General features: G+C 36.2%; 1 protein-coding gene across 2 annotated transcripts in view; it reads left to right on the top strand.

Moving 5' to 3' along the window:
- Positions 1-26480, top strand: part of LOC133658785 (semaphorin-3D-like) — a 146794-nt gene that overhangs the window by 25298 nt on the left and 95016 nt on the right. The window contains exon 1 of one of the 2 annotated variants that reach the window (XM_062061173.1): positions 5607-5742. The exons of the other annotated variant lie outside the window; for it this stretch is intronic. The gene's annotated coding sequence lies outside the window, so the exon portion shown is untranslated. Of the gene's footprint in view, positions 1-5606; positions 5743-26480 lie in introns of those variants that run through there. 2 annotated transcript variants of the gene reach the window in all.

Genomic DNA, 26480 nt, shown 5'->3' with positions numbered 1-26480 from the left:
CAGGTGGAAAGGCTCCTCACATTTCCCCATTGTTTACACCAGCAGCGAGAGCGATTCGGACCGAGAAAGCGACGATTACCCCATTAATTTCAGCGAGGATGAAAGATTCGTGGATGAGGAATGTGAGAGTGAAGGACTAGAGTGCAGTGCAGGACGCATCTTTTTTCGCTCTGACCGTAACTTAGGTACAAAGGCTCATTGGAGTCCACACTTTCTCCTTTTTCTATTGTGGATCACGGATTTGTATTTTAAACCACCTCGGATACTATATCCTCTTGAAAATGAGTCGAGAACGCGAAATGGACATTCACAGTGACTTTTATCTCCACGACAATACATCGGTAAAGCACTTTAGCTACGGAGCTAACGTGATAGCATCGGGCTTAACTGCAGATAGAAACAAAAGAAATAAACCCCTGACTGGAACTAAGCAAAATTATCTGCCAATAGAACAAGAAAATTTGGCTTGTCAAGACTTTCCAAAACAAGTCAAATTAGCTAACCTCAATGAACCCAAAAATACCTTAAAATAAGTATATTCTCACTAATAACAAGTGCACTTTTCTTGGTAGAAAAAAAAAGACCTTTTTGCTCAATAAGTTGAAAAATAATCTTAAATAAGGTAAATGCTAGTGCCATTATCTTGACATAATGATATGCGCTCGGCATTACATTTCTTGAAACCAGCAAACTTATACTAAAAACTAATTTATTGTTCTTAATGGAAAGGCAACAAGTCAATTGGTTGTTACTCTCGGGGTCTCCTAGCCGCTCAGGCAAATCATATTGTCTAAAAATGCATTTTTCCATGGATAACATGACATCATCGCGCCAAGTGCGTGCTCTTTCAGTCAATTAGTGCGCATATATACAGCCCGGCCCCCGGCCCAAATTTTTTTTCATTGTAATTTTGAAGAATTTATCTGAATGTGCATTAACTATTTCTGTTCAAAATTGTTTGAAATATCAAATGTTTAAATATTAACTGTCAGTTTACTGTACTGTGCCAACTGTACTACTATATGAGTACGTGTTTTCTATTGTTTCATTGAAAATAAAACAGCAAAGTCCATTTGGCTGTCATCTGTTTTAATTATGAGACACAATTGTGTCAAAATCATAATTTTTTTTTTTCATGCTAGAAGTAAAAATTATTACTTTAAAAACGTTGTATTATACTTGTGAGTTTTGATGACACAGCTTTGCAACAGTTGATATAAATAGCTCTCTGATTAGTGCTCGGCAGCAGGTGAACGTGCCGGAGACTAATCAGAGGCAGGTGAAACCAATTAGTACCTATGGTAACCAAAACAGACCCAGAAGTGCACAAAACAGGAACAAGGGAGTCCAAAACTAACACACTGCAAAAAGTCAGTGTTCAAAAACAAAAACAAAAAAATACAAAAATTAGGGGGTATTTTATTTGGAAAGTCTTGACAAGTTGAATTTTTTACAGCATATTACTGTAAATTGAAAAAAACTACTACTGTTTTTTTTTTGCGCGGAAATTTTAATGACCTCGCTGCCAGTTTTTGACTGTAAAATCTCTGTTTGTTGTTTTTAACGGTGTATTACTGTAAATGGAAATATGGTACATTTGTTTTTACGGTCGAAAAACTGGCAGCTAAGTTGCCAGAATTTAAAAAAATAAATAACTTGTACTGTTTTTTTATGAACAATATAATGTTGTAAAAAAACTGTCAATTTAACACCAAAATTCTGGCAATTAAGCTGTCAGCTTTTTCCGTAAAACCCCCCGTAAAAAAAACAAAACGGTTGTTCCATTTAATAAATAATCATTTAAAAAAATTAATAAAACATTTTTTTTTTGTAAAATTACTGTAAAATCGACAGTCTACTTAAAACAACTTATATAATTAATAATTAAATCAAATCGACAGTCTACTTAAAACAACTTATATAATTAATAATGAAATCCTAAGGCAAATTCATACATTGTTCACTGTTACAAGCGGCCATATCAGCCATGTGGCCCTCAATGCAAACCACTTTGACATCCCTGCTCTAAAAGGTGGCACCGCTCTGGCGTCCAGCTCTAAATCTGTCACAAATGTCGTCAGGGTTTGTTTGCCATGGCCGTGCCCCGCCTCCTCTGCCCGTCTGCTGCCAAAGACAACAGGGGCCACTGCCAGGAAGCACTCATGTTTGTTTAACCCACATGGCACTGAGCAGTGGGCTTCTCTTCCGTCTATTCTAGTGACGCACAAGAGGGATATACCGCCATCTTTTCCTGCCAAATTGGCATCTTTGAGTTCATCCGGCAGTCCTTCCGTGGCATGGACCCACCTGAGCAGAAACGCATTAAGTCTACAGGACCAAAAAGGGCCATACCAACATGAGTTCAGTTTGAAATTTGGGAGACAAATACTTTAGCAGCAAATTCCTAAAAAACAGTAGAGTGCTTTACTGTAAACACATTGGCAGATTCTTGCATTGACGTTTTAACCTTGCTAGGAAACATAGAACAATCGGGCCCATACTTGTGATTGACTGAACCGAGGCGTTCCCCAGGGCACCACTTTAAAGGCCTACTGAAAGCCACTACTAGCGACCACGCAGTCTGATAGTTTATATATCAATGATGAAATCTTAACATTGCAACACATGCCAATACGGCCGGGTTAACTTATAAATTGACATTTTAAATTTCCCGGGAAACTTCCGGTTAAAAACGTCTATGTATGATGACGTATGCGCGTGACGTCAATGGTTGAAACGGAAGTATTCGGACACATTGTATCACAATACAAACAGCTCTGTTTTCATGTCAAAATTCCACAGTATTCTGGACATCTGTGTTGGTGAATCTTTTGCAATTTGTTTAATGAACAATGGAGACTGCAAAGAAGAAAGATGTAGGTGGGATCGGTGTATTAGCGGCTGGCTGCAGCAACACAACCAGGAGGACTTTGAGTTGGATAGCAGACGCGCTATCCGACGCGAGCCGCCGACCGCATCGATGATCGGGTGAAGTCCTTCGTCGCGCCGTCGATCGCTGGAACGCAGGTGAGCACGGGTGTTGATGAGCAGATGAGGGCTGGCGTAGGTGGAGCGCTAATGTTTTTATCATAGCTCTGACGAGGTCCCGTAGCTAAGTTAGCTTCAATGGCGTCGTTAGCAATAGCATTGCTAGGCTTCAACAGGCAGCACAGCATTAACCGTGTAGTTACAGGTCCAGTGTTTGGTTCGGTGTCTCCTGATAGTAGTATTGTTGATCTGCTGTCTATCCTTCCAGTCATGGGGCTTATTATTATTTTTGTTTCTATCTGCATTTAAGCACGATGCTATCACGTTAGCTCCGTAGCTAAAGTGCTTCACCGATGTATTGTCGTGGAGATAAAAGTCACTGTGAATGTCCATTTCGCGTTCTCGACTCTCATTTTCAAGAGGATATAGTATCCGAGGTGGCTTAAAATACAAATCCGTGATCCACAATAGAAAAAGGAGAAAGTGTGGAATCCAATGAGCCAGCATGTACCTAAGTTACGGTCAGAGCGAAAAAAGATATGACCTGATAGATATGACACTCTAGTCCTTCACTCTCACGTTCCTCATCCACAAATCTTTCATCCTCGCTCAAATTAATGGGATAATCGTCGCTTTCTCGGTCCGAATCGCTCTCGCTGCTGGTGTAAACAATGTGCAGATGTGAGGAGCCCTTCAACCTGTGATGTCACGCTACTTCCGGTACAGGCAAGGCTTTTTTTTATCAGCGACGAAAAGTTGCAAACTTTATCGTCGATGTTCTCTACTAAATCCTTTCAGCAAAAATATGGCAATATCGCGAAATGATCAAGTATGACACATAGAATGGATCTGCTATCCCCGTTTAAATCAAAAAATGTCATTTCAGTAGGCCTTTAAGTCCTCTTCTTTTTTAGGCAATTACCCATTTTTTTTGGTCGTAATGTGATTTATGAAACTAAAGTGTTGCTGTTGTTTGTTTAATTCAGATGCAGTCAGTGTATTTCAAATAATAACATCTCTCACAGCATAAAAAAATACAATAGAGTTTTTTTTTATTTTTATTTTTAAGTCTAAAGTATATTGAGACAGTGGCATGGATAGCAATATCGCCAAGCTAATACCATTTTTATAATTTTATATATATAATATATCATTTTTATCATTTTTTTTATTTTCCTGAGGGAACTCTACTGAAGGAATCAATAAAGTAATATTTATCTATCTATCTATCTATCTATCTATCTATCTATCTATCTATCTATCTATCTATCTATCTATCTATCTATCTATCTATCTATCTATCTATCTATCTATCTATCTATCTATCTATCTATCTAACTATCTATCTATCTATCTATCTATTTATCAACCGTATTTTTCGGACTAAAAGTCGCTCCGGAGTATAAGTGGCACCGGCCGAAAATGCATAATAAAGAAGGAAAAAAACATATATAAGTCGCACTGGAGTATAAGTCGCATTTTTGGGGGAAATGTATTTGATAAAAGCCAACACCAAGAATAGACATTTGAAAGGCAATTTGAAATGTCTAAAGAATAGTGAACAACAGGCTGAATAAATGTACGTTATATGAGGCATAAATAACCAACTGAGAACGTGCCTGGTATGTTAACGTAACATATTATGGTAAGAGTCATTCAAATAACTATAACATATAGAACATGCTATATGTTTACCAAACAATCTGTCATTCCTAATCGCTAAATCCCATGAAATCTTATACGTCTAGTCTCTTACGTGAATGAGATAAATAATATTATTTGATATTTTACGCTAATGTGTTAATCATTTCACACATAAGTCGCTCCTGAGTATAAGTCGCACCCACCGGCCAAACTATGAAAAAAACTGCAACTTATAGTCCGAAAAATACGGTATATATAATCTATCTATCTACAACAGAAAAAACAGAGGACGAAATCATACAAAGTACACAAAAATGGTGTTTCAAACCATGAAAAAAAGGCATGAGGAAAATAATAAAAACATAAACATAATTGATTGTGAGCTATTGTATCCTCCTACGGTGTGCAGTGAAGCATGTTTAGCTATTCCTCGTCCTGCAGTGATAATGGTACTTGTAAAACACTGTGTATGGATGTTAGCCGCTATTTAGCTAGCCATGTCTTAAAGCACCTCTTCCCGAGGGCGTTTCAGTGTTATAACTTCACCTTTATCTTTACTTTTTACACCAAAATGCGTCCGTTCTCCCTTTTCTGTCTACACACTGTGTCTGCTTGTAAGTACTCGGTGTGTGCGCGCTGCCGAACATGATTCAGTGCTCGTAAAAACCAGCAATGTCACGACGTCCCGTTATTTTTTAATTTTTAATTTTTATTTTTTTAAAAATGGGGAACCGGTACTTTTCAAACAGAGTATAGAACCGTTTTTGATTCATTAGTACCGCCATACTATACTAGTACCGGTATACCAAACCAATCTTATTCCAAAGTATTGAACTTTTTTTGGAAAGTTGCTCAGTTACGAGTTGGGATTTCCCTGACTTTCTCACCCTTTTGCACCCTCTTTGCTGATTGGCTATCCATCACGCACGGCTTCTTATCTCTGTTTGTCGCCCTAAAGGTGTCGAGGTGCCTTCATTCGTCATCGAAACTAAACAGCGGTCCGTCTATCAGGCTACAGTGTGTGTGAGGTTGCGCAACATACTCCGTGTTTGGACCTCCAGATGACCACGCAGGACCGGGGCAACAAACACTGCAAAAACTGAAATCTAAGTAAGATGAAATATCTCAAATAAGGGTGATATTTGCTTATTTTCTGTCTGATAAGATAATTCTTCTCACTAAGCAGATTTTATGTTAGAGTGTTTTACTTATTTTAAGTGTTTCGGTCCTAAATGATCTCAGTAAGATATTACAGCTTGTTGCTGAGATTTGATGAGCTATATTGAGTAAAACATGCTTGAAACTAGAATATCAACTGTTGCAAAGCTGTGTCATCAACACTCACAAGTATAAAAACTACTTTTTTAAAGTAATCATTTCTTATTTCAAGCATGAAAAAAAAATCATGATTTTGACGCAATTGTGTCTCATAATTAAAACAGATGACAGCCAAATGGACTTTGCTGTTTTATTTTCAATGAAACAATAGAAAACACGTACTCATATAGTAGTACAGTTGGCAAAGTACAGTAAAATGACAGTTAATATTTAAACATTTGACATGTGAAATTTTAAACCATTTTGAACAGAAATAGTTCATGCACATTCAGATAAATTCTTCAAAATTACAATCCAAAAAAAATTGGCCAGGGACCGGGCTGTATGTATGTATGTATATGTATATATGTGTGTATATATGTGTGTTATTATATATATATATATATATATATATATATATATATATATATATTTATATATATATATATACTATATATATATATTATATATATATATATATATATATATATATATATATATATATATATATATATATATATGTGTATATGTATATATATATATATATATATATATATTATATATAATATATATATATATATATATATATATATATATATATATATATATATATATATTAGGGCTGCAACAACTAATCGGTTAAATCGATTAAAATCGATTATAAAAATAGTTGCCGATTAATTTAGTCATCGATTCGTTGGATCTATGCTATGTGCATGCGCAGAGGCAATTTTATTTATTATATTTTTTTAAATTATTTAAAAAAATTTTTTTTTTTTAAATAAACCTTTATTTATAAACTGCAACATGTACAAACAGCTGACAAACAATAATCAAAATAAGTATGGTGCCGGTATGCTGTTTTTTTAAAAAATAAAATACTGGAAAGGATAGAAATGTAGTTTGTCTCTTTTATCCGATTATTAATCGATTAATCGACATAATAATCGTCAGATTAATCGATTATCAAATTAATCGTTAGTTGCAGCACTAATATATATATATATATATATATATATATATATATATATATATATATATATATATATATATATATATATATATTCCTTGCACACTAATTGACTGAAAGAGCACGCACTTGGAGTGATGACGTCATGTTATCGATGGAAAAATGCATCTTTAGACAATATGATTTGCCTGAGCGGCTCGTAGACCCCGAGAGTAACAAGCAATTGCCTTACCATTAAGAACAATAAATTAGTTTTTAGTATAAGTTTGCTGGTTTCAAGAAATGTAATACAGAGCGCATATCATTATGTCAAGATAATGGCACTAGCATTTACCTTATTTAAGATTATTTTTCAACATATTGAGCAAAAAGGTCTCTTTTTTTTTTTCTACCAAGAAAAGTGCACTTGTTATTAGTGAGAATATACTTATTTTAAGGTATTTTTGGGTTCATTGAGGTTAGCTAATTTGACTTGTTTTGGAAAGTCTTGACAAGCCAAATTTTCTTGTTCTATTGGCAGATAATTTTGCTTAGTTCAAATAAAATACCCCTCATTTTTGTATTTTTTAGGGACCGAATTTTCCTTTGGGACAGAGGACCCTATTGCATTTCTCGTGTTTTATTCTTTCTTTCTTTCTCTTTCTTTCTTTCTTTCTTTCTTTCTTTCTTTCTTTCTTTCTTTCTTTCTTTCTTTCTTTCTTTCTTTCTTTCTTTCTTTCTTTCTTTCTTTCTTTCTCTTCTTTCTTTCTTTCTTTCTTTCTTTCTTTCTTTCTTATTATACCGCCGCCTCTTTGAGCTGTAATTTGACCCCCTTAACATGCTTCAAAACTTACCATATTTGATACACATCAGGACTGGCAAAAATTGCGATCTAATCAAAAAACCTAGCCCCAAAACTCAAGATTTCGCTCTAGCGCCCCCTAGGAAGAAAACACAGACAAAACTGCCTGTAACTTCCAGTAGGAATGTCGTAGAGACATGAATCAAAAACCGCTATGTAGGTCTCACTTAGACCTACATTTCATACACTAACATCCTTCAGCAAAAATCAACAGGAAGTTTGCAATTCCCCCTTCAAAACAAAAGTTTAGTAAAAACAGTCACTTTTGCCTCTTTGAGCTGTAATTTGACCCTCTTAACATGCTTCAAACTCACCAAACGTGACACACACATCAGGACTGGCGAAAATTGCAATCTAATAAAAAAAACAAACCCAAAACTCAAAATTGCGCTCTAGCGCCCCCTAGGAAGAAAACACAGACAAAACTGCTCCTAGGAAGAAAACACAGACAAAACTGCTTGTAACTTCCAGTAGGAATGCCGTAGAGACATGAAACAAAAACTTCTATGTAGGTCTCACTTAGACCTAGATTTCATACACTGACATCCTTCAGCAAAAATCAACAGGAAGTTTGCTATTCCCCCTTCAAAACAAGTTTAGTAAAAACAGTCACCTTTGCCTCTTTGAGCTGTAATTTGACCCCCTTAACATGCTTCAAAACTCAAACTGAACACTCACATCAGGACTGGCGAAAATTGCGATCTAAAAAAAAAACCAAAAACCCAAAACTCAAAATTACGCTCTAGCGCCCCCTAGGAAGAAAACACAGACAAAACTGCTCCTAGGAAGAAAACACAGACAAAACTGCCTGTAACTTCCAGTAGGAATGTCGTAGAGACATGAAACAAAAACCTCTATGTAGGTCTCATTTAGACCTAGATTTCATACACTGACATCCTTCAGCAAAAATCAACAGGAAGTTTGCAATTCCCCCTTCAAAACAAAAGTTTAGTAAAAAAAAGTCACCTTTGCCTCTTTGAGCTGTAATTTGACCCCCTTAACATGCTTCAAAACTCACCAAACTGGACACACACATCAGGACTGGCGAAAATTGCGATCCAAAAAAAAAACAAAAACCCAAAACTCAAAATTGCGCTCTAGCGCCCCCTAGGAAGAAAACACAGACAAAACTGCTCCTAGGAAGAAAACAGACAAAACTGCCTGTAACTTCCAGTAGGAATGCCATAGAGACATGAAACAAAAACCTCTATGTAGGTCTCAATTAGACCTAGATTTCACACACTGACATCCTTCAGCAAAAATCAACAGGAAGTTTGCAATTCCCCCTTCAAAACAAAAGTTTAGTAAAAACAGTCACCTTTGCCTCTTTGATCTATAATTTGACCCCCTTAACATGCTTCAAAACTCACCAAACTGGACAAACATCAGGACTGGCGTAAATTGCGATCTAAAAAAAAACAAAAACCCAAAACTCAAAATTGCGCTCTAGCGCCCCCTAGGAAGAAAACACAGACAACACTGCTCCTAGGAAGAAAACAGACAAAACTGCTTGTAACTTCCAGTAGGAATGCTGTAGAGACATGAAACAAAAACCTCTATGTAGGTCTCACTTAGACCTAGATTTCACACACTGACATCCTTCAGCAAAAATCAACAGAAAGTTTGCAATTCCCCCTTCAAAACAAAAGTTTAGTAAAAACAGTCACCTTTGCCTCTTTGAGCTGTAATTTGACCCCCTTAACATGCTTCAAAACTCACCAAACTGGACACACACATAAGGACTGGCGAAAATTGCGATCTAAAAAAAAAAAAAAAACCAAAACTCAAAATTGCGCTCTAGCGCCCCCTAGGAAAAAAACAGACAAAACTGCTCCTAGGAAGAAAACACAGACAAAACTGCCTGTAACTTCCAGTAGGAATGCCGTAGAGACATGAAACAAAAACTCTGTGTAGGTCTCACTTAGACCTAGATTTCATACACTGACATCCTTCATCAAAAATCAACAGGAAGTTTGCTATTCCCCCTTCAAAACAAAAGTTTAGTAAAAACAGTCACCTTTGCCTCTTTGAGCTGTAATTTGACCCACTTAACATGCTTCAAAACTCACCATATTTGACACACACATCAGGACTGGCGAAACTTGCGATCTAATAAAAAAACCTAGCCCCAAAACGCAAGATTTCGCTCTAGCGCCCCCTAGGAAGAAAACACAGACAAAACTGCTTGTAACTTCCGGTAGGAATGTCGTAGAGACATGAAACAAAAACCTCTATGTAGGTCTCACTTAGACCTAGATTTTATACACTAACATTCTTCAGCAAAAATCAACAAGAAGTTTGCTATTCCCCCTTCAAAACAAAAGTTTAGTAAAAACAGTCACCTTTGCCTCTTTGAGCTGTAATTTGACCCTCTAAACATGCTTCAAATCTCACCAAACTGGACACACACATCAGGACTGGCGAAAATTGCGATCTAATCAAAAAACCTAGCCCCAAAACTCAAGATTTTGCTCTAGCGCCCCCTAGGAAGAAAACTCAGACAAAACTGCCTGTAACTTCCAGTAGGAATGCCGTAGAGACATGAATCAAAAACCTCTATGTAGGTTTCACTTAGACCTACTTTTCATACACTGACATCCTTCAGCAAAAATCAACAGGACGTTTGCAATTCCCCCTTCAAAACAAAAGTTTTGTAAAAACAGTCACCCTTTTTCAAACATTATCTCCGCGTTTGTCGTGTCAGCTTCAAACTAGCACAGGAGAGAGATTGAACCCTTCTGATTAAAAGTTGATGAAAGAGTTTTAATTACTGCTTCGGTTTGGATGTCAAAGTCGGTCCCGTCCATCGCTGCTTGCACTTTTATTTTTCCCTTGTTTTTGAACACCTGCCAACACGCCATTGGACATTGCAATCTCCGCGTGCACGGCGTTCATGCAATTATCCATCCTACAATCAAGCGTCTGCCTCCTTGGCGATTCCAAGCGGAAGTGACGGGTTCCGAAGTTTGAGACGGATGAACGTGAACTCGATATCGCAGCTGTTAGTTTGTGTTGGCTTTCTCCACGCGGTCACGGAAAGGCTAAATGCGCGGCTGGAGACGGCGGCGGGGAGTGATTATGTAGCGGCGGCGGGCCCAGGGGGAGGGACGGAGATTCTCCGGGTTCATTAGGCACCTCATTGATTGTCTGGTTAATTAGTAGCTGGATGGCTGTGATGGAACGCGACGAGCTGGAACTCAGGTTTGATCAAGTCTGGAGGTGTGTAATTAAATGGGGGTAATTCACTGTGTAAGAGCGATACGTCACATCCTCAATCAGATGGGAAAAAAACCCACATGCTCTTATGGAGGATGGCGGGGTCACGACAGAACTAATCACCAGATAATTGTGGAGAACTAATGCATGTGTTATTCCGACATTGTTTGTTGCTAAAGGTTTGACGAATGGCGTCTTTAAAGTTGAGTCCAAGGCCCCGTGACTTACCATGCGGAAAATAAATGCTCATTAATGCAAAGGGGAAGTAAAAAAAAAAAAATGATATCATGTAAATTCCTTTGGTCAAACAACGATGATTAGTACTCCCTTGGCTCGGTCATGTGGGAAATGATACATTGGTGAGCAATTAGGAATTATTGATATCACTTTGTTACAAGTGTTTTTTATTATTTGTTTTTTTTATTTAAAAATAAAATGCTAAATATATTATATATATATATATATATATATATATATATATATATATATATATATATATATATATATTATATATTATATATATATATATATATATATATATATATATATTTAAAAACAATACTAGGTATTGACTAGGTATTATTATCAATAATTATTAGTTTAAAATGTCAGTTTTTTTCCATTAGATTCTGAATTTGTTTCTCTTTTTTCTTAAATGTTAACTTTTTTAAATTTTTTTTAATTTAATTTAATTTTTTTGGATGGACATGTTATTTGAAAATACACAACTTTTTAAATGTTCTGAACGGTATCGCCAATACCTGCCTAAATGTGTATTATGTGTGCATACAAGTCAGTAAGTATTATGTGTGTATACCAATCAATATGTATTGTGTGTCTGTCAGTATGTATTGTGTGTGTATACCACTCAGTATGTATTATGTGTGTATACCAGTCAGTATGTATTGTGTGTGTATACCAGTCAGTATGTATTGTGTGTGTATACCAGTCAGTATGTATTATGTGTGTATACCAGTCAGTATTTATTATGTGTGTATACCAGTCAGTGTGTATTTTGTGTGTTTACCAGTCAGTATGTATTATGTGTGTATACCAGTCAGTATGTATTATGTGAGTATGTATTATGTGTGTATACCAGTCAGTATGTATTATGTGAGTATGTATTATGTGTGTATACCAGTCAGTATGTATTATGTAAGTATGTATTATGTGTGTATACCAGTCAGTATGTATTGTGTGTATACCAGTCAGTATGTATTATGTGTGTATACCAGTCAATATGTATTGTGTGTGTATACATGTCAGTATGTATTATGTGTGTATACCAGTCAGTATTTATTATGTGTTTATACCAGTCAGTGTGTATTATGTGTATACCAGTCAGTATGTATTATGTGTGTATACCAGTCAGTGTGTATTATGTGTGTATACCAGTCAACATGTATAATGTGTGTATACCAGTCAGTATTTATTGTGTGTATACCAGTCAGTATGTATTATGTGTGTGTACCAGTCAGTATGTATTATGTGTGTATACCAGTCAGTATGCATTATGTGTGTATACCAATCAGTATGTATTATGTATGTATACCAGTCAGTATGTATTATGTGAGTATGTATTATGTGTGTATACCAGTCAGTATGTATTATGTGTGTATACCAGTCAGTGTGTATTTTGTGTGTTCACCAGTCAGTATGTATTATGTGTGTATACCAGTCAGTATGTATTATGTGAGTATGTATTATGTGTGTATACCAGTCAGTATGTATTATGTGAGTATGTATTATGTGTGTATACCAGTCAGTATGTATTATATGAGTTTGCATTATGTGTATATACCAGTCAGTATGTATTATGTGAGTATGTATTATGTGTGTATACCAGTCAGTATGTATTATGTGTGTATACCAGTCAGTAATGTATTATGTAAGTATGCATTATGTGTGTATACCAGTCAGTATGTATTGTGTGTATACCAGTCAGTATGTATTATGTGTGTATACCAGTCAGTATGCATTGTGTGTGTATACCAGTCAGTATGTATTATGTGTGTATACCAGTCAGTATTTATTATGTGTTTATACCAGTCAGTGTGTATTATGTGCATACCAGTCAGTATATATTATGTGTGTATACCAGTCAGTGTGTATTATGTGTGTATACCAGTCAGTATGTATAATGTGTGTATACCAGTCAGTATTTATTATGTGTGTATACCAGTCAGTATGTATTATGTGTGTATACCAGTCAGTATGTATTATGTGTGTGTACCAATCAGTATGTATTATGTATGTATACCAGTCAGTATGTATCATGTGTGTATACCATTCAGTATTTATTATGTGTGTATACCAGTCAGTGTGTATTATGTGTGTATACCAGTCAGTGTGTATTTTGTGTGTTTACCAGTCAGTATGTATTATGTGTGTATACCAGTCAGTATGTATTATGTGAGTATGTATTATGTGTGTATACAAGTCAGTATGTATTATGTGAGTATGTATTATGTGTGTATACCAGTCAGTATGTATTATGTGAGTATGCATTATGTGTATATACCAGTCAGTATGTATTATGTGAGTATGTATTATGTGTGTATACCAGTTAGTATGTATTATGTGAGTATGTATTATGTGTGTATACCAGTCAGTTGTTTTATGTGAGTATGCATTATGTGTGTATACCAGTCAGTATCTATTATGTGTGTATACCAGTCAGTATGTATTATGTGTGTATACCAATCAGTATGTATTATGTATGTATACCAGTCAGTATGTATTATGTGTGCATACCAGTCAATATTTATTATGTGTGTATACCAGTCAGTGTGTATTATGTGTGTATACCAGCCAGTGTGTATTTTGTGTGTATACCAGTCAGTATGTACTATGTGTGTATACCAGTCAGTATGTATTATGTGAGTATGCATTATTTGTGTATACCAGTCAGTATGTATTATGTGTGTAATACCAGTCAGTATGTATTATGTGTGTATACCAGTCAGTGTGTATTATGTGTGTATACCAGTCAGTATGTATTATGTGTGTATACCAGTCAGTATGTATTATGTGTGTATACCAATCAGTATGTATTATGTATGTATACCAGTCAATATGTATTATGTGTATACCAGTCAGTATTTATTGTGTGTATACCATTCAGTGTGTATTATGTGTGTATACCAGTCAGTATGTATTATGTGTGTATACCAGGTCAGTATGTATTATGTGAGTATGTATTGTGTGTACACCAGTCAGTATGTATTATGTGTGTATACCAGTCAGTATTTATTATGTGTGCATACCAGTCAGTATGTATTATGTGTGTATACCAGTTAGTATTTATTATGTGTGCATACCAGTCAGTATGTATTATGTGTGTATACAAGTCAGTATGTATTATGTGTGTATACCAGTCAGTGTGTATTATGTGTGTATACCAGTCAGTGTGTATTTTGTGTGTATACCATTCAGTATGTATTATGTGTGTATACCAGTCAGTATGTATTATGTGAGTATGCATTATGTGTGTATACCAGTCAGTATGTATTATGTCTGTATACCAGTCAGTATGTCTTATGTGTGTATACCAGTCAGTATGTCTTATGTGTGTATACCAGTCAGTATTTATTATGTGTGTATACCAGTCAGTGTGTATTATGTGTGTATACCAGTCAGTGTGTATTTTGTGTGTTTACCAGTCAGTATGTATTATGTGTGTATACCAGTCAGTATATATTATGTGAGTATGTATTATGTGTGTATACCAGTCAGTATTTATTATGTATGTATACCAGACAGTGTGTATTATGTGTGTATAACAGTCAGTGTGTATTTTGTGTGTTTACCAGTCAGTATGTATTATGTGTGTATACCAGTCAGTATGTATTATGTGAGTATGTATTATGTGTGTATACCAGTCAGTATGTATTATGTGTGTTATACCAGTCAGTATGTATTATGTGAGTATGTATTATGTGTGTATACCAGTCAGTATGTATTATGTGAGTATGTATTATGTGTGTATACCAGTCAGTATTTGTTATGTGTGTATACCAGTCAGTATGTAATATGTGTGTATACCAATCAGTATGTATTATGTATGTATACCAGTCAGTATGTATTATGTGTGTATACCAGTCAGTGTGTATTTTGTGTGTATACCAGTCAGTATGTATTATGTGAGTATACCAGTCACTATGTATTATGTGTGTATACCAGTCAGTATGTATTATGTGTGTATACCAATCAGTATGTATTATGTATGTATACCAGTCAGTATGTATTATGTGTGTATACCAGTCAGTATTTATTATGTGTGTATACCAGTCAGTGTATATTTTGTGTGTATACCAGTCAGTATGTATTATGTGTGTATACCAGTCAGTATGTATTATGTATGTATACCACTCAGTATTTATTATGTGTTTATCTCAGTCAGTGTGTATTATGTGTGTATACCAGTCAGTATGTATTATGTGAGTATGCATTATGTGTGTATACCAGTCAGTATATATTATGTGAGTATGTATTATGTGTGTATACCAGTCAGTATGTATTATGTGTGTATACCAGTCGGTATTTATTATGTGTGTATACCAGTGAGTGTGTATTATGTGTGTATACCCGTCAGTGTGTATTATGTGTGTATACCAGTCACTATGTATTATGTGTGTATACCAATCAGTGTATATTTTGTGTGTATACCAGTCAGTATGTATTATGTATGTATACCAGTCAGTATTTATTATGTGTGTATGTATATCAGTCAGTGTTTATTATCTGTGTATACCAGTCAGTATGTATTATGTGAGTATGCATTATGTGTGTATACCAGTCAGTATGTATTATGTATGTATACCAGTCAGTATTTATTATGTGTGTATGTATATCAGTCAGTGTGTATTATGTGTGTATACCAGTCAGTATGTATTATGTGAGTATGCATTATGTGTGTATACCAGTCAGTATGTATTATGTGTGTATACCAGTCAGTATGTATTATGTGTGTATACCAGTCAGTATGTATTATGTGTGTACACCAGTCAGTATGTATTATGTGTGTATACCAGTCAGTGTGTATTATGTGTGTATACCAGTCAGTATGTATTATCTGTGTATACCAGTCAGTATGTATTATGTGTGTATACCAGTCAGTGTGTATTATGTGTGTATACCAGTCAGTATGTATTATGTGAGTATGCATTATGTGTGTATACCAGTCAGTATGTATTATGTGTGTATACCAGTCAGTATGTATTATGTGTGTATACCAGTCAGTATGTATTATGTGTGTATACCAGTCAGTGTGTATTACGTGTGTATACCAGTCAGTGTGTATTATGTGTGTATACCAGTCAGTGTGTATTATGTGTGTATACCAGTCAGTATGTATTATCTGTGTATACCAGTCAGTATGTATTATGTGTGTATACCAGTCAGTGTGTATTATGTGTGTATACCAGTCAGTATGTATTATGTGAGTATGCATTATGTGTGTATACCAGTCAGTATGTATTATGTGTGTATACCAGTCAGTATGTATTATGTGTGTATACCAGTCAGTATGTATTATGTGTGTATACCAGTCAGTGTGTATTACGTGTGTATACCAGTCAGTGTGTATTATGTGTGTATACCAGTCAGTGTGTATTATGTGTGTATACCAGTCAGTATGTCTTATGTGTGTGTGTTCACAAACATCACAGCGTGATTATCATATTTGCATCTACAAACTCATTCTCTCGAAGAACTCCTATCAATCATCGGAAAACGCTACCACGCATAATCGTTGCCACAATCTGAATTATTTTCTAACAGGAAATATTTCATAATTGAAATATAATCTAACAGTCACAGTGAATTCACTTTAGCAATATCGATTATTGTCCAAAAACAACTAAATGAAAAATATCTATTTTGAAATGATCACCTACTGAACTATTACTGCTTCTTTGGCATCTCATTAAGTCAGGCATGGATTTGAATTGCATCTCCAGCTTGTGAGATCCCTTCGAGCCAAGTTGTACACACCACCTTGTATAAAAACTGCAAGGACAGTCCAAGCTCTGTGCACATGTGTGCTTGTGTGTGTACTTACTACTTCTACTGGGTAGGACAGTGAGCCTCTTGATCAGACTTATTGCTGCTGCCACATAGCTGTAGGCTTGAGTATCGTTCTAACATGAACACTAGAGTGTAGACATGAATAAGTGCTGCTCGTGACCCCCCCCCCGACACCTCGCCGCGAGGTCCCGACCCACTAGTTGAGAAAGACTGGCTTAGACTGTGGTCTCCATGGACTGTGGTCTTCTGTTATGCAGAGAAGGCATATTTCTGGTGGTTTCTGCTCCGGTCCCCATTGTGTATGGTTTTGGAGTAATGTGTGCATCCATCTGTATGTTTCTTCACATTTACTTCCTCCCAGTCTGCCTTGGTTTTTGCATTTTTCTCTGAATAGTTCTTCATAAACTCCAGTTTCCTTTGACATGCAGTAAGAGTCTAAAGCAGCGGTCCTTAAACGTTTTCCATTAAGGGCCACACACTGAAGAACCATTTTTGATATATTTCATTTTCAAAACCAATACAGTATATATTTTTTTTTATTTTACCTTTAAGGTTCCCCTAAAGTTTGGTCCAAGTAACCAGATAAAAATGTGAAAAATAAGTACTATTCTTTGTTTACAAATTTATTTTATTCAACGCTAAAATCTTTAGATCATCTTTAAGTCCGTCAATGTATTGTTTTTAATGTTGTATGCCCTTTTTGTCAAAACTCTGTTTTCTTGTGGCAAAACACAAAATGTGCAATCATTTCCTCCCAAAAAAAATTCAAAGTGGAATATTTGATGTGAAGTAATTGGAGCCTTAAATAGGTCAACAATTCATAACACCGTTGATTCTAGTTTAAGTATTTTTTGGGCAATGACAGTTAAAAAAAAAAAAAAAAAATCCCTCTAAAACTCTTGGGGATCCAAAATATCCCCACTCATTAAAGTGTTAAGAATAAGTCATACATTTATTTATTCATTTATTTATTTTACTTCAGTCTCAACATCAATCCAATTTTTATTTTAGTTTTTTATGCCCTTTTTGTCAAAGCAAACTTTGTTATATGTCAAACACACAAAATATGCAATAATTTCCTCCCAAAAAAATTCAGAGTGGAATATTTGATGTGAAGAAATTGTAGCCTTAAATGTGTCAATTCATAACACCGTTGCTTTTAGTTCAGTATTATTTTTTGAGCAGTGACAGTTAAAACAAACAAAAAAATCGCTCTAAAGCTCTTGGGGATCCAAAAGATCCCCACTCATTAAAGTGTTAAGAATACAAACATTTATTTAAGTATTTTATTTTTTTTACTTTCAATGCTTAAAGTCTCGAGATCCATCAGATTTATTTATTTTTTTCTTTTTTGTTTTTTATGCCCTTTTTGATAAGGCAAATTGTATTTGTTATATCTCAAACACAAATATGCATTATTTTCCCCCCAAAATATTTCAATTTGGAATATTTGATGTGAATTAATTGGAGTTTTAAATAGGTCAATATTTCATAATACCGTTATTATTTTTTGAGCAATGACAGTTAAAAAAATAAAATAAAATCCCAAAAGATCCCCACTCAAAAAAGTGTTAAGAATAAGTCAAACATTTATTTATTTATTTATTTTTTAACTTTCAATGCTTAAGTCTCAAGATCAATCAGATTTTTATTATTAAAAAAAAAGAAGTTTGTCCTTTTTTTCAAATAAAACTTTATTTGTTATATGTCAAACACACTGCATATTCAATAATTTCCTCCCCAAAAAATTCAAAGTGGAATATTTAATGTGAAGTAATTGGAGCCTTAAATGTGTCAATATTTCATAACACCGTTGATTTTAGTTCAGTATTATTTTTTGAGCAATGACAGTTAAAACAAAAAAAAAATCTCTCTAAATCTCTTCGGGATCCAAAAGATCCCCACTCATTAACGTGTTAAGAATAAGTCATACATTTATTTATTTTTTACCTTCAATGCTTAAGTCTCTAGATCAATCAGATTTTTTTTTTTTTTTAATGTTTTTTGTTTGTTTTTTATGCCCTTTTTGTCAAAGCAAACTTTATTTGTTATATGTCAAACACAAAATGTCCAATATTCCCCCCCAAAATATTTCAAAGTGGAAATTTAATGTGAAGTAATTGGAGCCTTAAATAGGTCAATAATTCATAACAACATTGATATTAGTTCATTATAATTTTTTGAGCAATGACAGTTAAAAACAAAAATCTCTAAAACTCTTGGGGATCCAAAAGATCCCCACTCATAAAAGTGTATAAGTCATACCTTTTTTATTTGTTTATTTATTTATGTTTATTTCAATGCTTAAGTCTCTAGATCGATCAGATTTTTTTGTGATTTTTTTATTAAAAAAAATGAATAAATGTTATGCCCTTTTTGTCAAAAGCAAACTTTATTTGTTATATGTCAAACACAAAATATGCAATATTTTCCCCTCAAAATATTTCAATTTGGAATATTTGATGTGAAGTAATTGGAGCCTTCAATAGGTCACTAATTCATAACATTGATTTTGATTCATTATAATTTAATAATGAGTTTTAAAGAAAAAAAACACCTGCAGGGCAGCTTTACTTTATTGGAGTCAACAATGCAATGTTTTCTCGTTACATTTCACCTGTAAGCTACTTTTTTTTCCACTTTTTGATGTTTTTTTTTTAATGAGCTGCGGGCCTAAATTGGCCCCTAGGCCAAACTTTGGACACATATGGTCAACACACTTACTAATATTATTCAATCGGGAAGATTGTCTAAACGTTTGGCTGCCACTGTATAAAAAACAATTTTAAAGAATGTTCAATACCTTTTATCATTCATGAATTTAAAAATATAAAAGATTGAAAATAATGCGTTGTTATTCTAAATATGCATTTACAAATAAAGACCCCCTCATAAATAAACACTTCACCCCAATAGATGCATTTTCCTCCCTGCGCTGAACGGTGACTCACAAAGTTCCTATCAATCAATCCTTGATTAATCAAGCCCATCCTTACTACAGAATCTTCCAGAAAACAGACCAATATATTCACTTGGTGATCATTTCTCCACCCGTGACAAAAAGCCAGTGAGCGTTCCCATGGCTGCCAACTCATGCATCTCACTTGAGAACGAGCGTCCGTCTTCTAGAGGCCTCTTTAAGTCCCATACAGGACCTGGACCATTTTTAACAGGACATAAAGGAGGAGCTGACAGGGTCATCAGACACTGCTAGAAGAACCACACTGCAAAAACTGAAATCTAAGTAAGATAAAATATCTCAAATAAGGGTGATATTTGCTTATTTTCTGTCTGATAAGATCATTCTTCTCACTAAGCAGATTTTATGTTGGAGTGTTTTACTTGTTTTAAGTGTTTTGGTCCTAAATGATGTCAGTAAGATATTACAGCTTGTTGCTGAGATTTGATGACCTATATTGAGTAAAACATGCTTGAAACTATTTTTGTCCAAATGTCCAAGACACACCCAGCAATGGTGCACAGGAAGGCGGGGAAGAAGAGGGGGAAAAGGCGGCCAAAATGGTCAAAAGTCCCAATTTTGTCCAGTCCCACGAGTCTCGCCGCCGGCCGCACAAGTCCCGAGATGTAAAAAAATGTCCAAAACGCACCCAGCAAAGTCCAACGGGAAGTGGGGGAGAAAAGTGAGAAAAGTGAAAAAGTCGGCAAAAGTCCCCAAAAATGTTCAAAATACCTACCCAGGTTCCAGTCCCACAAGTCCCGGGATGCCCAAAATGTCCATAACACACCCAGCCGAGTCCCACGGGGAGGGGGGATAAAAGTTGGAAAAGTCGACAAAAGTGCCAAAAATTTTCAAAATACCTACCCAGGTTCCAGTCCCACGTGAAGTGCCAAAAGTGTTAGACTTGTGGCACTCGAACCCGGGTGTGATTTTGGAAAATTTTACCAACTTTTCTCCCCGCCTTCCCGTGGGACTTTGCTGGGCGCGTTTTGGACATTTTGTGCATCCCGGCCGGCGGCGGGACTTGTGGGACTCGAACCTGGGTAGGTATTTTGAACATTTTTGGGACTTTTGCCGACTTTTCTCCCCCCTCCTTTGTGGGACTCGGCTGGGTGTGTTATGGACATTTTGGGCATCCCGGGACTTGCACGGCCATACATAAGATTTTATGTTAGAGTGTTTTACTTGTTTTAAGTGTTTTGGTCCTAAATGATCTCAGTAAGATATTACAGCTTGTTGCTGAGATTTGATGACCTATATTGAGTAAAACATGCCTGAAACTATTTTTGTCCAAATGTCCAAAACACACCCAGCAATGGTGCACAGGAAGGCGGGGAAGAAGAGGGGAAAAGGCTGCCAAAATGGTCAAAAGTCCCAATTGCGTCCAAAATAACTCCCCGGTCCCACGAGTCCCGCCGCACAAGTCCCGGGATGCAAAAAATGTCCAAAACGCACCCAGCAAAGTCCCACGGGAAGTGGGGGAGAAAAGTGAGAAAAGTCGGCAAAAGTCCCCCAAAATGTTCCAAATACCTACCCAGGTTCCAGTCCCACAAGTCCCGCCGCCGGCCGGGCAAGTTTTAAAAAATGTCCATAACACACCCAGCCGAGTCCCACGGGGAGGCGGGGATAAAAGTTGGAAAAGTCGGCAAAAGTGCCAAAAATGTTCAAAATACCTACCCAGGTTCCAGTCCCACATGGAGTGCCACAAGTCTTAAGACTTGTGGCACTTGAACCCGGGTGTGATTTTTGACCATTTTACCGACTTTTCTCACTTTTCTCCCCGCCTTCCCGTGGGACTTTGCTGGGCGTGTTTTGGACATTTTGGGCATCCCGGCCGGCGGCGGGACTTGTGGGACTGGAACCTGGGTAGATATTTTTAACATTTTTGGGACTTTTGCCGACTTTTCCAACTTTGTATTTCCTCCCTCCCCGTGGGACTCGGCTGGGTGTGTTATGGAAATTTTGGGCATCCCGGGACTTTGCGGCCATACATAAGATTTTATGTTAGAGTGTTTTACTTGTTTTAAGTGTTTTGGGCCTAAATGATCTCAATAAGATATTACAGCTTGTTGCTGAGATTTGATGACCTATATTGAGTAAAACATGCTTGAAACTAGAATATCAACTGTTGCAAAGCTGCGTCATCAACACTCACAAGTATAAAACTACTTTTTTTAAGTAATCATTTCTTATTTTAAGCATGAAAAAAAAATCATGACTTTGACACAATTGTGTCTCATAATTAAAACAGATGGACTTTGCCGTTTTATTTTCAATGAAACAATAGAAAATATGTACTCAGTTGTTATTAGTGAGAATATACTTATTTTAAGGTATTTTTGGGTTCATTGAGGTTAGCTAACTTGTTTTGGAAAGTCTTGACAAGCCAAATTTTCTTGTTCTATTGGCAGATAATTTTGCTTAGTTCAAATAAAATACCCCTCATTTTTGTATTTTTTTTCTTGTTTTTGAACACTGACTTTTTGCAGTGCATTTAGGCCCGACCTGGGCAGAACACGGCCCGCGGGCCACATGCGACCCGTTAAGATTTTCAATCCAGCCCGCCGGACATTCTACATAATTTTTTTAGACCTTTAACATCAAAACTGTGGCCGCCATTATGATGTGCAGTGTTGGTTTTAAATGAGCGTAAGTCTTGAACTATAGAAAGTATTTCAATGGTCAAAATTTGCACTTTTGGGTGTTATAGGAGTTATTACGGTAATCTACGTCACAGCAGAGTGGGCGGGGTTTGTTTTCAGTGTGTCCGAAACAGATGCGGAAGCACATTTTTACGTGATAATATATCAAATTGTAGGTGTTTATTACCCTTTGCATTCATATTTTGCTGTTTTTTTTTTTTACATTTTTGTCACGTTTTGCTTGGTTGTAAAAAATACACAACTATCAAGGAGCTGGTCTGAGAAGTAAAACATATGTTGTTAATATTCAGTGTTTTATTGTCCATATCTAATATTGTAAATCCCACTTTCTTCACTTCAATGTACACTTTGGGTGTCCCATTCAGTAATTTTTTTTTTTTTAAATTCCATTCGGTTTTATAGATTCAGTTCAGTTCAGTTCATGCATATGATACGATGTGATGCATCACACAATTCCAGTTGTTTCATTACAGCACATCCGAAAAGGAGTAGGAAGAAGCAGACCTTATTTAATCATAGCCCTTTTCATACCAGAGCAATTTGATCCAATTTCCTTGTTCTCTGTAACAGAACAGTGAATGATAAATAATAGCCGATAAATGCTTTAAAATGTAATATTATCGGTATAGTTTCAAAAAGTAAAATGTATGACTTTTTAAAAGGCCGCTGTCTACACGGACGTAGGGAGAAGTACAGAGCGGCAATAAACCTTTAAGGCACTGCCTTTGCGTGCCGGCCCAATCACATAATATCTACGTCTTTCCACACACACACAAGTACATGCAAGTCATACTTGGTCAACAGCCATACAGGTCACACTGAGGGTGTCCGTATAAACAACTTCAACACTGTTACAAATATGCGCCACACTGTGAACCCACACCAAACAAGAATGACAAACACATTTCGGGAGAACATCCGCACCGTAACACAACATAAACACAACAGAACAAATACCCAGAACCCCTTGCAGCACTAACTCTTCCGGGACGCTACAATATACAACCCCCGCTACCCCAACTCAACCCCGCCCACCTCAACCTCCTCATGCTCTCTCAGGGAGAGCATGTCCCAAATTCCAAACTGCTGTTTTGAGGCATGTTAAAAAAAATAATGCACTTTGTGACTTCAATAATAAATATGGCAGTACCATGTTGGCACTTTTTTTCCATAACTTGAGTTGATTTATTTTGGAAAACCTTGTTACATTGTTTTAATGCATCCAGCGGGGCATCACAACAACATTAGGCATAATAATGTGTTCATTCCACGACCGTATATATCGGTATCGGTTGATATCAGAATCGATAATTAAGAGTTGGACAATATCGGAATCAGCAAAAAAGCCATTATCGGACATCTATAGTTGTTAATATTCAGTGTTTTATTGTCCATAGTTAATATTGTAAATCCCACTTTCTTCACTTTAATGTAGATTTTGGGTGTCCCATTCGGTAAAAAAAACCTGTAAAATTCCATTCAGTTTTTTGAGATTCGGTTCAGTTCAGTTCAGTTTCAGTTTATGTGGAACATGCATACGATACAATGTGATGCATCACACAGTTCAAGTTGTTTCATTACAGCACGTCCGAAAAGGAGTAGAAAGAAGCAGAGCTTATTTAATCCTTACCTCCCTGCTTGGCACTCAGCATCAAGGGTTGAAATTGGGGGTTAAATCACAATTTTTTTTTACCTGGGCGAGGCCACCGCTGCTGCTCACTGCTCCCCTCACCTCCCAGGGGGTGAACAAGGGGATGGGTCAAATGCAGAGGACAGATTTCACCACACTTAGTGTGTGTGTGACAATTATTGGTACTTTAACTTAACTTAATTCCAAGCCTTGATGCTGAGTGTCAAGCAGGGAGGTAATGGCTCCCATTTGTATAGTCTTTGGTATGACTCGGCCGGGGTTTGAACTCACAACCTAGGGCGGACCCTCTAACCACAAGGCCACTGAGCAGGCTAAAGGCTAGTAGCGTGCGCAGCATGTTTTGCCTTGGTGACATTTGTTTGGGGCAAACAGGTTTCAAGGCGACACAAAGAGACGGAGGCTGTGACAGGCGACAGCTGAGGTAGGATGTTGGGATGAGGGGACGTGCCTGCAGGGCTCCATGGTGAAACAACACAAATGTGTGTACATATCCTCCTTGCCGTTAAAACAGACTGCACACACACACACACACGCACGCACACGCACACATACGTTTTTGTATTTCAATCCTTCTTGAGACCTGAGAAGAATGCCGACCTCTTTAGGACCACCCTTTCTAGATATATAAACATTTGTATTTACAACATTAATAATATATACATACTATGCAAATATACAAAAGTAAGCTTTTAGTTATTTTTTTGACATTTTTGTTTTTTTAATTGGTCTTTAGTCTTCATTATTTCCTTCAAGTTATTACAGTATGTTTCTGTTTACATTTTTAATTTTTTTATTAAATTAATTTTGGCCAAAGGGGGTGCATTTCAATTTCTTACACACACTTGTTATTACATATGTTGGCCAGAGGGGGATCACTTAAAATTTTTACACACACTTGTTATTTCATATGTTGGCCAGAGGGGGCACCCTTAAAATTTTTACACACACTTGTTATTTCATATGTTGGCCAGAGGGGGAGCACTTAACATTTTTACACACACTTGTTATTTCATATGTTGGCCAGAGGGGGAGCACTTAAATTGTTTACACTCACGTGTTATTTCATATGTTGGCCAGAGGGGGAGCACTTCAAATTTTTACACACAGTTGTTATTTCATATGTTGGCCAGAGGGGGAGCACTTAAAATGTTTACACACACTTGTTATTTCATATGTTGGCCTAAAGGGGAGCACTTAAAACTTTTACACAAGCTTGTTATTTCATATGTTAGCCAGAGGGGGAGCACTTAACATTTTTACACAGACTTGTTATTTCATATGTTGGCCAGAGGGGGAGCACTTCAAATGTTTACACACACTTGTTATTTCATATGTTGGCCAGAGGGGGATCACTTAACATTTTTACAAACAATTGTTATTTCATATGTTGGCCAGAGGGGGAGTAATGATAATAAATGATACATGGGTTATACTTCTATAGCGCTTTTCTACCTTCAAGGTACTCAAAGCGCTTTGACAGTATTTCCACATTCACCCATTCACACACACATTCACACACTGATGGAGGGAGCTGCCATGCAAGGCGCTACCAGCACCCACTTACAATTTTTACACACACTTGTTATTTCATATGTTGGCCTAAAGGGAAGCACTTAAAACTTTTACACAAGCTTGTTATTTCATATGTTGGCCTGAGGGAGAGCACTTAAAATGTTCACACACTTGTTATTTACTACGTTGACCAGAGGGGGAGCACTTAAATTTTTTTTCACACACTTGTTATTTCATATGTTCGCCAGAGGAGGAGCACTTACATTTTTACACACACTTATTATTTTATATGTTGGCCAGAGGGGGAGCACTTAAAATGTTTACACACACTTATTTCATATGTTGGCCAGAGGGGGAGCACTTAATTTTTTTTCACACACTTGTTATTTCATATGTTAGCCAGAGGGGGAGCACTTAACATTTTTACACACACTTATTATTTTATATGTTGGCCAGAGGGGGAGCACTTCAAATTTTTACACACACTTGTTATTTTATATGTTGGCCACAGGGGGAGCACTTCAAATTTGTACACACACTTGTTTTTTCATATGTTGGCCAGAGGGGGAGCACTTAATTTTTTTTTACACACTTGTTATTTCATATGTTCGCCAGAGGAGGAGCACTTACATTTTAACACACACTTATTATTTTATATGTTGGCCAGAGGGGGAGCACTTAAAATGTTTACA

This window comes from Entelurus aequoreus, linkage group LG10 (genome assembly GCF_033978785.1).
Source record: "Entelurus aequoreus isolate RoL-2023_Sb linkage group LG10, RoL_Eaeq_v1.1, whole genome shotgun sequence".
Taxonomy (NCBI): Eukaryota; Metazoa; Chordata; class Actinopteri; order Syngnathiformes; family Syngnathidae; genus Entelurus; species Entelurus aequoreus.
Note: the sequence above shows the minus strand (reverse complement) of the source record. Positions and strands in the feature narration are given on the sequence as shown.